This window comes from Maylandia zebra, linkage group LG1 (genome assembly GCF_041146795.1).
Source record: "Maylandia zebra isolate NMK-2024a linkage group LG1, Mzebra_GT3a, whole genome shotgun sequence".
Taxonomy (NCBI): domain Eukaryota; kingdom Metazoa; phylum Chordata; class Actinopteri; order Cichliformes; family Cichlidae; genus Maylandia; species Maylandia zebra.
This window is the reverse complement of record NC_135167.1, coordinates 39,194,553-39,206,300: the sequence shown is the minus strand read 5'-3', so window position 1 is coordinate 39,206,300 and position 11,748 is coordinate 39,194,553. Positions and strand designations below refer to the sequence as shown.

At 42.2% G+C, this 11,748-nt stretch overlaps 1 protein-coding gene and 1 long non-coding RNA gene across 2 annotated transcripts in view; one reads left to right on the top strand and one right to left on the bottom strand.

Annotated features, from left to right (window-relative positions):
- LOC101466330 (lamin-A) overlaps window positions 1-4,627 on the bottom strand; it is a 39,620-nt gene extending 34,993 nt beyond the window's left edge. Inside the window, exon 1 of the mRNA XM_004573549.6 lies at window positions 4,449-4,627. The gene's annotated coding sequence lies outside the window, so the exon portion shown is untranslated. The remainder of the gene's footprint in view (window positions 1-4,448) is intronic.
- A 57-nt stretch (window positions 4,628-4,684) lies between these two features.
- Window positions 4,685-8,358, top strand: LOC143419408 (uncharacterized). Its single transcript, XR_013099366.1, has 3 exons — window positions 4,685-4,897; window positions 5,786-5,826; window positions 8,213-8,358. It is a non-coding gene; the product is annotated as an uncharacterized LOC143419408 (long non-coding RNA).
- The last annotated feature ends 3,390 nt before the right edge of the window (window positions 8,359-11,748 follow it).

Below are 11,748 nucleotides of genomic sequence, written 5' to 3'. Positions count from 1 at the left end.
CAGCTTGTTAATACTTGAAAACAAACCTAATGTTTTCTAAGTGAAAGTTCACATGTAGCAATTTCATCAACTTCTTTTCAGCGTCTATGAGCAAGTCAAAAATAACTGTGTAATGTGCTCCTTTGCACATGTGCAGGTACCAGCACTGGATCAGATTTAACCCCGTGTGTGTGTGAACAAGCCTCAAAACTCATTAATGGTACAGCGGACATTGTTAAATATCTTATTTATGGGGCTATGAGTTAATTTCTTAAGTAAATGTGGTGTCAGGACATTTAGGAGAATTTTTAATGTATGAAGAAAAAAAATACATGACTCACTTAGTAGTTAATTGTACTCACAGACCACCCTGAAGTCTGAGCCCCATCTCTGGTAATTTTAGCTTTTTATCTATTTCAGTTATGTCACAGTAATTAAGTGCCTCCATCTTACATATACAGTCTATGTAATACAAACAGATGACACTATTCTTTTATAAATGTGGTTTGGACAAACCATCATGTTTACGCCCAGTAAAGCACACCCAAAGCATTTAAGCCTTCATCCCCTCAGCCGCTGACTGGTGCACAGTTTGATTCCCAGATGCATTCATCAAGTCCAAAAACAGGAGCTAGCATGACAGACTGGGATGCAACTCAGCAGCCAAAACAAGTACAGAACAATATGTTATCAGTCAGCTTTCCCCCCCAGACTTTACTCACTCGCGCTCTCCTTTTCTACCCTCACCGCATTCCATGCAGGCGCACACACAAAGACAGAAAGAAACCCACAAGGCGTGCCGTCCCATTGTGCAATCCTGACATTATATTTCCCCATCCTGAGCTACTGACTTACTGCTCTGCTAGGAGAAAAGAGCAGCAATGAAGAAGAATTTGAACCAGAGAAAATCTGGCATGGGAACGAAAGGAAAGCTACTAGATCGTTTTCATTCCTGTTCCTCCAACTGAGGAACGCATAAAACATGCACAGCAGTACACACTAATGCTTCCTGGGTTTTTTTTTTAAATTGCACTACCTGCGGAGCACATCTTGGATTGTGCACGTTTAAGATAATGAAAAATAACCACACATATTTTATATTGTTTGTTTTTTTAGCCAAAAATCCCTCACCCAGAAAATATCCTTGACTGTACGCTTCATTTTCATAACCTGGTTACATCATTTTGAAGCTGAAAGTTTGCATTTTCAGGGACATGTTTGCTACATTTTACAGCATTTTGATTGAAATACTTGAAAATTGTACAAAGCACCTGTGCTTGTAAAATTCTAGCATTTATTAGCACGTTAAGGCTAATTGGCAACTATACGCACCCACACAGTCTAGGATGCACCTCAGTAACTGAGCTTGCTGACTCGGCTGATGACGCTACATTTGTTTTTAAATGTGGTCAAACCACATTTGGACACATTAAAAAGAAAACGAAGACAAATTCTCACTCAGTGCTTTAAGGACCAGCATCGTGTCCATCTTTTACATACAGTCTGACGTCATCTCTGCTGCTTAAGAGATCATTGTTCATCTTCCTATTTTTGCCTGAATCATTAACAGAAGACTGGTGCCTAATGTTTCTATCCAGCGTAGACGAGCCTGGAAATAGAATAATATTTATCTAAATTCATTTTTTCAAATCTTTTAAGGCAAAGCTGAACGTTAGTTTGACATTTTGTTTACAACTACAGTGCAACATCAGCGTCATGTCAAACAGTTGTTTCTTTATGAGCCTCTGTTTTGCTTAGCGTGCAAATTATCTGAAAGCCTTCAGTCTTATGTAAATTCGCCTCGTGATTTTTCACAGTGTGCTGGAGATGTGAAAAAAATATTGCCGAGACGGGAAACACGATGCGCCATCTCTGATGAGGGAGTATTCTAAACAGATAGAAACCACCAGGAAGATCAAAAGCTTGACTCATTATTTCAATCAGCAACATGAGGAAGTAAAACTCCACCGGGGAAACTGCAGATGACACACAAGTCGCTTGGAGGCTGAATAATCCTCAACTACTGCAGACTTAACAACCTGATGTCTACAATGGACATTTCTGTCACCGTGGGAACAACAACAACAGAAAATCTTGCTATGGAGTCACATGTGTTTCCACCAACAGCTTTACAACAGTGTCTCCTGTTACCAGCAGAATTAGTCCCATACTTCACTGTTCTTACAGTACAGATGTACCATCATTTCATTAATTTTATGTTCTACACTTTTAACAACGTAGAACACATAAATCGTTCTTTTAGTTAAGCTGATGTAAACGTAATCAGACGTACTTAAATAATCACATGCCTGCATGTACAGTAAACTACGAGGGCCATGATCCCCTCCATCCTCCTGCCACGAAAGATCCCATTGTAACATGGTTTCAATGAAAAGAGTGCACGTTCATGATGCAGCAGAAAAAGCATCTGTATGTTCACTGAAAACAGATTCAAATTCAGTCAGACAAATGAAAGAGCTGTTTTCAATATACACTGCCTTCTTGTCGCTCTGTATATTCATCATGAAATGTGCACAGAAGTGTTTCCACAACAGTGTTTTCAGCATTTTATCCTGAATTTGTTCTCTGTTACCAGTGTTTCTCCTACAATGAGTCCAGCCTGCTCCACTCTGTGTAGAAAGAAGGACTCGTTTAAAATACAGCCGGGCTTGTTGGACTGCCTCTCAACTCAAGGTTTCACCGTCTCATTTAGCTTCCAAACGCTTATCCCAACCTCAAATATAACCCTAAAATGAAGCGTTAAGCCTCAAACAGGTGTTTGAATGGATGTGGAAAAACGAGAGCTGGACAAAAAGTTGTCAGTTTTACAATATGTAATCTCTCTCACGGTCTAAGACTTAAACTGGCTCTCACAAAGATGACAGAACAAGTTTCTATTTAATTTCACGGAGGAATGATTCTCAAGAAAGCTGCAACACACTCCCTGTGCTGCACAGCCACAAAAACAAGTCCGCGCACACACACTCGCTCTCACAAACACAATATATCTTTTTAGCTGTCTGCTTTTCAAAATAGCCTCTTTGCGACTGCCTGTGTGAGTCATTCAGGAAAAATCTGTAAATTATAGCTGTAACAAAATGTCCTGGATTAAACTCTCTCCAAACAGACTGTGCAATGAGCTGCTTCTAAAATAGAGTTGATATTTGTCTCTGACAAGCCGTCTTTTTAAAAATCAGGAATCGGCCCAAACACAATATCACACATCATGAAGACCCTGCAGAGCCTCATCCTGGACCAGTTCACCTGCCGACCCTGAGTTGGAGTTGACTGAGGTCTTCATCCCCCCCTTCCTCTTCAGCCTCTACATTGCAGACTTCAGCTACATCTTCAGCAGTCTCCTGAACTCTGCAGCAGTGTTACGTATCAGAAGCAAGGAGCACGGGGCTGTGGTGGGTAACTGTAATACATAGTACAACCAGAACAGTCTTCAGCTGTTTGTGGACATTAAGAGAATTACAGCTCTATTGGCACCGTTTCCATGTGCAGACACCGGAGGCTTACAAGTACTCTGTGTTCATCCTGATGCAGAGAATGGCACAGGAACTCATTCCTGCCAGGAGCCATCAAACGTTACAACTACCCACTATGACATCTGGACTGTTTAGACTCGCCATATCTTGTGTTTATTGTCTGTAGTATCATTAAACTTTGGAGTATTTATTTTAACTTACTGTACCTTGAATGTGGCCCTTTTTAAACGTATTTTCATATATGTTGCTTACATTTTTCTAGCTTCATATTTTACATCATATTGATATTTTCATTTATCCCTCCACCTCACCCACACACCGTGATTAATAAAGTATTCTGATTCTGACTGATTTCACAGCGTGGATTTCTTTGGGATTTCCCCGGTTCACGTCGAGAAACAAATAACAAAACTGAACAATCGATATTGACTTCGGTTACCGTTAAACCTATGTGGCTTCTGTTTTCTGAGCATCAGTATGAGTGCAGATTTTCCGGAAGTCCCGGGTGATCAACAGGTTCAGGAAAACTCAAACCAGGACAGCTGACACAAACCTCACATTTATTCCTATTTTCTGGAGTATGATGTCATCATTGGGCGAAGCGGGTGTCGCGCACCGCTCTGCTGCCGCGTGATTGGCTGATTCTAATGTGGTTTCTAACAAAGCGCTCACTCGGTGTACATGCATGCTTTCGTCACGAGTTATGAGGACGCTCTCACTCTGTGCCTCTCTGGCGCCCCCTGCTACCACTTAGTACATATGACATAAATAGAACCCCACAGCCTTCCACTGAAGTCATTCACAAGCACAGCACATCCACGCCATCCACTGGCTGACACACTGAATGGAAACTGTCAGCATGGGTCACGGAGTTCATGCACTGATTGAACTCTCTGCCTGCTCCCTGTTAGAAACTATAAGAAGCAGAATAAATGCATTTCATCTTCCAGCTGAAACACATTCAGCTCTCCGTCCTACCTTCGTCTTCTTCTGCCTTTTCTTCTGCAGCGCTTTAAAACGCGTCTCCTGTCTCTGCGCTCACGGGTGACCTTTCCAAATGTCGCCAGTCCCAGTTAATCGCGATATCATCCGCTGGGACGCGTTTCCTTTGAACAAATCGGAGAGCCGCGGAGCTCCGAGTCGAGTCGACCCGGGCCAGCAGCCACCTGCAGATCCACACACTTGATTAGGCTGCCAATCTCCGCTAATTACAATGCAGCCTGCAGGCGCCACCTGGCGACCATGATTAACGCTTCGGTAGTGACAGTATTTTTAGCTGGTGAGGGCTTCAATCGAGCGAGGAATGTTTGGAGAAAATAAACCACATGTGTGTAAGGGGTGACTAATACTGGGGGTACGGAACAGGGGTGTGTCCAGAGGGCCGGCATGAGGGGTGGCACAGCCCCCTCATGGTGCCCCCCACTAAGGTAACTAGAGCAGAGTAGTGCTGAGAGCATGGCTACTCTGTTTCTGTATATTATGCTGCTATCCTCCTCTAATCCAATATATTTTGGATGAATTCCTTGCACTGTGTACTCCCTGCCATGTATTTTAATGATTTTAAACTATGATTCTGCTAATACATGATGCTGGGTTATTGTAGACAAAGCTACTGAGCGTTGTATGTGATTAAAACAGTCAAGCTGCAACAACAAAGTGATATACATGGTTTTATTTTAAGTACTTTAAGTACATTTTGAAATGATGTGTATGCTAGTATTTAAATGAGGACATGACTTTTACTCGAGTCATGTTTCTTGTTCCTGGAATAGCCCATGCAAACATCGCTCCCAGAGCACGGATGGCTTTTTTCTTCTCCTCCTGCTGAACAGCTGATGATAGCACCACTGAGTTCAGGTTTTAAAGATTAATGAGAGTCTGCAGGATGTTGTGCTTTATGTTTGTGTTTAAGTGCTGCCTTAATTTCTGAATTCATCTCCAACAGTGACACAAGCAAAATAGAAAGTGCTTGTACTTTAGTTATGCTGTGATATGAGAGTGATGTAAACTCAATTTACTGCAAGAGGCCAGATGGTTGGAGTGCCAGTGAAAAAACAAGTTAACCCAGTGGTTTTCAAATAAACGTACACTTTAAAGTAATCACTTTGCTGCTGTGTATCTGAACATGTTACTTTTTTGTGTCGTTCACATTTTTACTGTCAGGCATCATATTAGGCCTGTTTAGACCCAAAAAGCCAAGATTACGTTGCTATAAGTTTAAAGTAAAATATTAGATGGCAAAACAAATCTTTAATACCTCAAAATCTCTTTTTTTTTTCAAAACTTGAAATGGCCCTGATTCTTTTTCCACACAGGATCCCACTGAAGCTTGTTTTGGACTGAAGCTGATGCTCAGGTAAAATTACTTCACATCACACTTCATACACCTGTTACTACAGCGGTTAGCAATACACTTTTAATGAATTAAATAACTGTGGTTTTCATTTCACTTGGGACCCCCGGAGAGCCCTCAGGGACCCCCCAGCTCCATGGACCCCACTTTGCTAGTGATTGATACACTGACCTGTGCCGGGCTTTCCATGAATTGATAATTTAATTAAAGTGGCATCCAGGGAGCATCATACAAGCCTTCCTCAAGCCGACTATAGCAGCACGACTGCCATCATCAAGCTGTACAGATGGCCCAGTTGAATGTTGCAGTCAGTTTAATTCCCTGCGATCCCAAACTTGTTCTAAATACAAACAAAAAAACACAAATTAAAAACAACTCGAGTGTACTGCCGAAAGATATTCTACAGAGCTCTTGGTGGGTTTGCTTATCATTATGTAACGGCTGAGCATGAATTTTACATGACCTATGTTACTGAGCTGTAAATGGTTTGTTTACATCTGTAACGTTCATAAATGATGGAATAGGACTCTGGGTCACTCGAACGCATCGTGACACTGTGATGTAGACTCCTCTGGTCTTAATGCTGTACCTTATGGGTGGCATATTAGTTATATTAATTCAAATAAATTATTTATAAATAATATAGTTGAATCCAGAAAGCACTGAAAATCATTTTTATTAATAAAATATTCAACAATTTCCAGTTTAAAAGTACTTGTTAGGTTAAATGGAAGTATTAAATGGAAGAGTTACGACACTTTTATTAATAAGATTAACAAGAATTCAGGTGGGGGGGGCAAAAGGTGGGGTGCATCCTGGGCAGGTCATCAGTCCATCGCAGACAAAACACACACCTGCGCGTCCACGTTAGACTCATCAGCAAACCTGCAAAGCACGTCTTTGGACTGAGGAAGGAAACTCCTGCAGCAACAAGGCGGACATGCAAACTGTACACAGAAAGGCCCCACCCAACCGGGAGGTTCACACGGGGACAGACGAGATGACAGCGTTAACCACACCATAATCAGACTGCTCCATAATTAAATACGTCCAAAATAAGATCATTAAAAAACTGCTCAACAGGAGATCATAAAAAAAACTGCCACATATCAAACATCCATAAATGTCTTCTGTTCAAGTTCAAGTTTTTCTTTGATTAATGACAAAGGCTTGATCACCTCTGTTAACTATCAAAGATCCGTAAGAAAAACCAGCAGTTAAGAAGATGGAAGCCAGTGAGTTACTTTGTATGATCCTTTATTTTCTTGTACTGTGCCACTCATGCAGTCACTCGTCTCATCCTGTGTTGCAGCTTCCTTCATGCTTCCTCTAAGCTCATTTTCTTCTGATTGGCTGCCACTCTCAAAAAAATAAAGCAAACATCAGGTGATTTGGGCTTCTGTGCTCACCGCCTGAGCTACCTGCCTGACGGGGGTATTCACTCTCTGAGACCTGAAATGAAAGAATGGAGAAAATATCTGAAAGTGAGTGTGTAGAGCAGTCTGAGCTTTGGGCTCACAGGGATGATTTATCCTCACATTTAACTATTCTTCATATCTATTACTGTAGATATGAAACATGGCTTACATACCTTGCAATATGAAGGCAACCATTGTCATAATTTGGTGTTATATAAATAAAACTGAATATGAGCATCCTCCTTATATCAGTATCTATGCGACAGAAAATAAGGAAATGCATAATAGATCCCTTTACAATTCATAGACTTTTCATTTTACCCTTGAATAAATGTTAAAGTGCATTCAAGCTTCAACTTGAGAGCCATCCGACGTGAGACATTTTATTTGTATCAAGCCATCATCATTTTTAATGAAATTTGACCCAGTTTGTGATTCTGCCCTTCTGCAGATTAAAAAGTACAATCTTTCATTGTGAACAGTAAAAGCAATATCCAAATCACCCAGCTGTCTGCAATACATTCAATAAAATGAGACATTAATGCCAAGAATCACAAGAAGGCCAAGCAGGGCTCCTGAGTTCAAAGCGCTCTGTGAGATCACTGCCATACGGGAAGCGAGCGGTGAGGTGAGCCTTACTCATCACTAGGCGTGTCACTAGCTGTACAGCATCAATATGATTAGACACACAGACGGGGGGAGGGGAGAGGCAAGAGGGAAGGGGGTGGAAATAGGGGAAAGTGAGGCAGAGAGATGACCTAATACCCGTAAAAAGAAATGAAGTCATACTAACCTGACTCATATTCCCAGCTGACACCAGCTCTCCCAATCACAGCATCCCCAGTGTGTTCGTTGACAGAGGTGTGTATGTGTGTGCCGGTCAACAGCTTCATTATGCATGTAAGCTTTTCACAGCAGGTGAGATGACTGTACAATACTTTTGTGATTGATTTGCACTTTTGTGATTGCAGATAGAAATAAAGTCTGCTGTGTACACGGGAAGGCTGAAACACTCGTTGGGTTCTGGACAATTTGTTGGACAAAACAAACACTTTTAGTGAAGCTGTGGAAGGCTAAATGATTAACTGGTAATAAAAATAACTGACATATGAATCAATAATAATTTTGTTGGCTACTTGTGTGTCACACTGCTCACTGAATAAATCCCAGAGCACTGCAAAAAATAAAAAGTAGCACAAAAGAACAAATAAAAACTGCCATTTTAACTTGATCCAATTTAAATGAGAGTGATTTCAAGTTCAAGTCCTGAGCAGCAACCACACAATTTTACAGCTAAATTACCACAAACGTCCAAAGATGCATCACAGACTCATTTTTTAAGTGGGAGGGTCATAATATTATTTTATTCTAAATAAATTAAAGAAACTAAATAAACCAATATTTATGAACACAAAGCTACTTTTTGTAGTTACCCTCTACAAAATGTTCTATTTCTCACCACCAGGTGGCAGCGTGTTAGTAGCAGGTGCCTTCAGAAGTCTGTCTGCGTGCTGCTGTTTAATTGTTGACGTTTCCTTTGAGCTGCCCCAATTTCATCAACATGCTTTTTCTTTTCCCAGGTGTTAAAAAAATAATGTGCTCTTTATGACTGTTTGTGTTTAAAAAAAAGTCTAAACTGACTCACTGCGCCATCTTTTGGTATAAAGTGGTGTTGCAGCAGTAACGCAGATATTTCTGAGGTCGCAGCTGTCGCCTCTGTAAATCGGTTTAGTCAATTTTGAAAGGTTTTAAACTATTTCTCTATAAGGGAATTTTACAGTAATTATCTTCAAAGAACTCAAGCCTCCTCAGAGTTGTTTTGGTTGTCTTGGTTTGTTTGGATTTATTGGACACCAGTATTTCAATGCTACACGTACAGACCTGCTGCAGCATTGCCTGCTCTCAAAAAAAACACACAAATTAGCAGACGCGTAAAGAAAACTTACAAAAAAAGAATAAAGCAGGGAAGAGTAGCCTCTACATTTAGCATGTTATTTATTCAGCTGATCGTCTTCAGGGCTCTCGTTGGCTTATGAACACAAGATGTGGTATCATTTGCATGAGGTCTTACATCATCTCAGAGTGCCCGTTCACTGTGGCATCAGCACGTGGTGCTTAGCCAACATGTCCCTTTGTGCTCGCAGAAGCCTCATTCAAGTGACAGCGGGGCACCAGAAAAGTCTTGAAAAGGACATCTGGCCGTGGAAGTCAAAGGGATGTCCTTTAGGGATTCTCGGACATGTCTTTACAGCCTTTTAAGCTCGTCCTCCGAGAGAGACAGATACTGTCCATAGGTGAAAGCAATATTTGCATGAGCTCTTGGACAAAGAGATGGGTGTGCAGCACACAAAACCACAGCATCTCCCCAAACATGCCAGTCAGCCTTTCATTAAGCACAGGGAGGAAAAAAGGAAAAAGGAGAAACAGCACTACTGTGACGAACAGATGGTCAAAATCACTGAGTTTTTTTATGTGCAAGTAACATGACCTCAGCACTCTGGGTTTCACAAGTATCCTGTAGCAAATGCACACACACACACACGCAAGCACAAAAGGACAAATGACAATTGTAGCCTACAGCTGAAAGATGTGAATGAAATCTCGACCTGCTGCGGTCCATTCAGAGCCAGAGAAGATTTCGTTTAGGGTCATAAAGATTATGTGATACAACAGCATCACCAGTGGGCAACACCCAGACTCACACATTCAGGCAGAGACGGGGTGTGTGGATGTTGGGGGGGGGAAACACTATCCCAGATCCATGCTTTTTATTGATTGGGGCTCTGGACTCCCAGCAGACCCCTTTTAATGGAGCCAGACGACCTCCTGGACGCTCATTGAAAGGCTGGTCCTCGTGTGGGTGCTTTTCTCCATCACAGCCTCGTTCTCACCCAATCCTCAGCGTTCTCCAAAGGGTGGGGATTGGGAGCAGACCCCCTGGGCCTACACTGTGGTCCTTCATAGATCACGCCATCATGCTCTCCTCCTCCTCCTGCTGGTGCTGTTTTTTTGTTGTTTTTTCCCCTTTTCTCTAACCACGTCGTTGGCTGGAGTGGGGGATGTTTTAATCCTGGCCTCATACCAGGAGTTGTCCTGTGAGTTCTCATCTGCAACACGTCCTTAGGGAACAAACCCCTTCCTGATTGGCACCCAGAGAGCGCGTCTAGACTATGATTACACATGTAAATACACCTGCCGTATCAGTGTGACAGAGTCTTATCACGACACAGATATTGTTTCTATTCTCAGACCTGTTGTTTGGATATTTGTGATTATATTATTGCTCTGTTCTACGTGTTATTAAAAGGCAGAAGGCATTCTCACTAGAGATGCAAAAATATTCATGCTGAAGAGTCACATGCCATGCTCAGCCTGTCACTTAAGACTGTTTATTTCATTACAGCTGCAGCCCAGTTGCAGTCTGGGAAAACACCATGAACGATGGAGAATAAGAAAACAGTACATTAATGGTTGGGGTTAAATGCAGAATAATCTCCACAGTGGGAAAACTATTAGACACATCAACAGACTTCACTGGAATTTTACCCATCAGCTGTTTCTTGTATTTTCAAGTGCTGAACCTGAACTTGCCATGAACCCACAGGCCAAAGATCTGAATTACAAATAAATTATTGTGGAGTGGAAATAAAGCAGAAGAGCAAACATCCCCATAGTTCGCTTTGTCATTCAGGTAGCCTTACGCAACACATCCTCACTGTACAGCCCATATATGCACAGATGGTAAGGACAGCCTGAGTTAGACTGACACTCTGAGGAAGCTGAAAACATGGACATCAGTTGCTGCTCAGCACTGTACCGCGATTCAGACACCAACAACTGACACAACTTAAACAGCAACGTAGAACTTTGCAATAAAATAATTATAAATCTAAACGGGTTCCCACTCATCTCATTGGCTTGTTTACTGTGGATATCTGTAAAAAAAAAAAAAAAAATCTGCTTTCAGCCTCAATCGAATTAACTGAAGTTGCAGGTACTTTGCTGAACCTTGAGTGAAACATGAAACCTTCACAAAGGAGGGAGGAAACCGATCACGTGGGCTGTGATTTCAGTTTCAGGATAATGATTTGATTTCCTATCGCTGCAGTTGGGATCTTTGTGCTGCGCCGAGCTACAAGCGAGCCGTCGGCGTGGCTTCAGTCGAGGACATCTTGGGGAGTCGGCGCGGTTCTTTGTTCGCGGCGGCTCCGTGCTTTAAAAACAACACAAGGGGAAATGCTGTTCTCATGTTCCCCCCACTGCATAGGGTCTGCAACGCCTGTCTGACAACTCCCTCTCCTCACCCCCCAACAGACGCCCCCCCCCCCACCCCCCCGCGCCTCCTATATAGCCTACATAACATCCTCATGCGCAACGGCGCCGGAGACAACAGCGCGGTGACCTGCCGCAAAGCACGGCTACACCGAGGTGGGCGGACCCCCTCCCCCCCCAAAAAGAAAAGAAAAATGCCACCAACTCCTTAAATTCATCTCAGATGCCGCCGCTT